General features: G+C 39.3%; 1 pseudogene; it reads left to right on the top strand.

Moving 5' to 3' along the window:
* Positions 1–388: 388 nt before the first annotated feature.
* Positions 389–1,227, top strand: LOC101542685 (cleavage and polyadenylation specificity factor subunit 5-like; annotated as a pseudogene).
* Positions 1,228–4,170: the final 2,943 nt, after the last annotated feature.

Raw genomic sequence — 4,170 nt, 5'->3', positions numbered from 1 at the left:
ATGGGTCAGGAAGGAAGTCAAGAATGAAATCAAAAGATACCTGGAAACAAATGACAATGAAGACACGAGCTACCAAAACCTATGGGATGCAGGTAAAGCTGTGTTAAGAGGAAAATTTATAGCTTTGCAAGCATTCCTCAGGAAGGAAGAAGGGGCCTACATAAATAACTTGACTTCACAGCTCAAGATCTTAGAAAAAGATCAACAAAGGGAACCCCATCCCGGCTGAAGTAAAGAAATAATAAAATTTAGAGCAGAGCTGCGCGCTCCTCTTCTTAATGGCGGGCGGCGGCTGCTGAGCGGGGACACCGAGGACCGCACAGCTAGCACGGGGAAAAGTTTCCCTGCCTCTTCCTCTCCGCTCGCCGCTGGCAGTGCCCCAGCTCACCAGCATGTCAGTGGTGCCGCCCAACCGCTCGCAGACCAGCTGGCCCCAAGGGGTCACGCAGTTCAGCAACAAGTACATCCAGCAGACCAAGCCCCTCACCCTGGAGCGCACCATCAACCTGTACCCTCTTACCAATTATACTTTTACATAGAGCTCCTCTATGAGAAAGACAGTTCTGTTGCAGCCAGATTTCAGCGCATGAGAGCGGAATTTGATAAATTGGAATGATGAGGACTGTCGAAAGGGTCCTGATTGTACATGAGCATCGGCTACCTCATGTGTTACTGCTATAGCCTGGAACAACTTTCTTCAAATTACCTGGTGGTGAACTTAACCCAGGAGAAGATGAAGTTGAAGGATTAAAACGCTTAATGACAGAGATACTGGGTCGTCAGGATGGAGTCCTACAGGACTGAGTCATTGATGATTGCATTGGTAACTGATGGAGACAGAATTTTGAGCCTCCTCAGTATCCTTAAATTCCTGCACATATTACAAAACCTAAGGAACATAAGAAGTTGTTTTTGGTTTAGCTTCAAGAGAAAGCCTTGTTTGCAGTTCCTAAGAATTATAAGCTGGTAGCTGCACCATTGTTTGAATTGTATGACAATGCACCAGGATATGGACCTATCATTTCTAGTCTTCCTCAGGTTTTGAGCAGGTTCAATTTTATATACAACTTAAAACCAAAACCACGTCTATGGAGTTTATTCTACACTGTGTACAGGTGTGCTTGCAGAAGCCACTTCTTTGACTTCTCCACTGTGCAGGTATTAAGATCTTTCTTGATCCCTAACTTGACACCAACTCCTTGTTGTTTGATAGTAAAGTTAATATGAACAACTAGATAGTGGTGTAAACAAATGTGATTATGTTTATTTTTGGTTTTACCTATATTTTTTGTACTACATTAAAGAAAGTGGACTTCTATTTGTTATTATTTTTTCCTATTTCACATTAAGCTTATAAAATTCTTATGGGTGAGGATGATAAATTTTCCCTTCCTAGGCTGGTGAATGACAGTGACACATTTTAAGTCAGTCAAGCATCTGGGACCCTTGCTCCAATGCCTTTCTTGCGGGTATACTATAAGACAATGTTAAGATCTTGTGATGAGATTCTTCTGCTTTTTTAGAGAAGAGATTTGCTTGATCGAGACCAAGGTGGAACTCCTAGTATATTACTGTTGATACATTTTAAACTGGTATGTCCAGACCCTAATTAGGTAGGAGAAATAATGCAGAGATTGACTAGTCAGCGAAATTGGGGGAATTGGTATGAGAAGACCCATTTAGAACTCATTTAAAGTTTTTTTCCTCACATAATGAGGATATTATTTATGCTGTTGGTGAAATTCTGTGTTTTACTTATTTTTAGTGATGATTTGTGAAGAAAATTTCTAAAAGTGGGTTATTTCAATTTGCAATTCATAAAAATGAAAATTTTGGTTTTAGAAGGTGATACAAAATCTTTACAAAATAAGTTTGTAGTGTAAGTCAGCTAAAGTCTCAAGGTAAAGTATAAAGGTAAAATACATTTTGAAAGCCTAGAGAGAAACATCAAGTTAAGCAATTTTAAAACACTATTAGCAATAAATTTGGAGAAATAAAAATAATCTTCAAGCAAAGTAGTTTAATGTTAAGGATACCATATAATGTAAGATGCAGTGACAAAGAGTAGAGGTTGGTTTAGTTGTTTTTAATAGAAGTGAATGTCTGATTATTTTTATCATGTTGATCACAAAAAGTCTCTGGAATATTGGATTATATGAAGGTATATCATTTATTTTTCCCTATTTTGATGAAAAATCCAACCAAGTATAATTAAGAGACTGTAAACATTTAAGTGTGTTTAATTAAAGTCCTGCTAAATCTGTGGTTAACACATTGGGTTTATGCTTAGTGATAGGTTAGTGCAGGTATCTAGGAACAAAACTGATTTCCTTTGAGAAAGCCCCAAGTTCCCTGGACAGCCCTCTTCCCTCAAGGGCCAAGAGTACTTCCCTCTCTGGTTTACACTATTTCTAACATGTTTCTAACAGTATACTTTTCTGGTGAGCTTATCAGCTGAGTCCTTTGGGTTGGGGAAGGTAGAGATGGAGATGCTTGATCCAGATCACTTCCCAGTTAAAAAGCCACAGTGAACACATTGCCGATGTTTCGGCTTTCGCCACGTGTGAGAGAGTGGAGAAAGGGCTGAGTTTCTTGGTCTGATTTATAAGGTGCATTGCACAAGCAGTTATCTTCTAATTTGAGGTTGCTTACATCCTAGTATATTAATCAAAAGTGCTTGATTTAGAAATGCTTCTTTTTTAAGAAAAAATTTATTGAGAAACCATGAAGTTACTCACGATTTTTAGGGGTACAGTGTTACAACACCAGTCCTTTCACTTGTGGCCACTTTGCTCTACCAATCCTCAGCTTCCCTCCTGCTCCCATCCTGCCTCTCTGGCAGGTACTTTTTCTCTTTTGCTTTTAGGTACCAGGGTTTACAACAATGTTACTAATTGGATATTGTGCATATCATTTTTCCTCCTTTCAGCACCCAATCCTAGTGCAAAGTGACTACTTCCCTAGGTTATTGTCATAGCAGTCCCTTCCCTGACCTATCCCACCTCCCCTCACAATGGCAAAACCCCTACTAAGGACCTGTTTTTTGCCCATTTTTTCTATTGACTTTGGCCATTATTTCCTTACTGTGTTTCTTTATATCCTGCAAATGAGTGAGATCTTTGTCTTGTCACTTTCCCACTATTTTGCTTAGCATGATACTCTCTCACCCATATAAGCAGCAAATTGCACTACTTCATCTATTCTAACAGCTGTGTAGTATTTCATTGTTTATGTCCATAGCTTTTTCCATCCAGTTCTTGGGTTATTGCCAGGTTTTGCCTATTGCGAATAATGCTGCAGTGAACAGAAGAGTGCAGATATCTTTTCTGCATTATTTTTGATCCCTTGTGGTATATTCCCAGGGGTGGAGTTGCTGGGTCATATGGAAGCTCAATTCCTAGTTTTTTGAGAAATGTCCATATGGTCTTCTAAAGTGGCTGGACCAGTCGACATTTCCCCCTACAGTGAGTGAGGGTCCTCCTCACACCCACACCAACACTGGTTGTTCTTTGTGGTGAGTGCTGGTCTCTTTGGTGTGAGGTGATATCTCATTGTTTGGATTTGCATATCCCTGATGATTAGTGGTAGAGAACACTTTTTGATGTGCCATTTGTATTTCTTCTTTGGGGAAGTTTTTGTTTTCTCTCCATTTTTTGATGGGGTTGGATTATTTTTTTTTGTGGAGTTCTACCAGTGCTTTGTATATCTTTGATATTAACTATCAGACATGTGGTCGGTAAATAATTTCTCCCAGTCTGTGGGCCATCTTTATGTTTTGGCCTTCATTTTCTTTGAGGTGTAGAAACTTCTTATTGTAGTCCCATTTGTTTATCTTTGCTTTCCACTTGTGACGTTTCATCCTCAAAGATGCCTCTAGTAGAAATGCTTTCTTAATCTCTAGTAGTAACTTATACAGTAAGGCCTAGGTGAGAAAAATCTTTTACATAAATTGACTAGATTCCTAACTTGGAATGTAAGAAATCAGTTTTGAATGTAAGTTCAAATAAATCTTTGAGACTGCTTTTGAACTGGTCAGTTATAGTTGTACCATAATCATTTCTTACTGCAGGTTTCCTGATCTAAATAAAAGAACTAGGGACTCAGGGGCTGGAACAATAGCACAGCGGTAGGGCGTTTGCCTTGCATGCGGCCAACCCGGGTTCTATTCCC

The sequence above is a fragment of the Sorex araneus genome, chromosome X (genome assembly GCF_027595985.1).
Source record: "Sorex araneus isolate mSorAra2 chromosome X, mSorAra2.pri, whole genome shotgun sequence".
Classification (NCBI taxonomy): Eukaryota; Metazoa; Chordata; class Mammalia; order Eulipotyphla; family Soricidae; genus Sorex; species Sorex araneus.
Note: the sequence above shows the minus strand (reverse complement) of the source record. Positions and strands in the feature narration are given on the sequence as shown.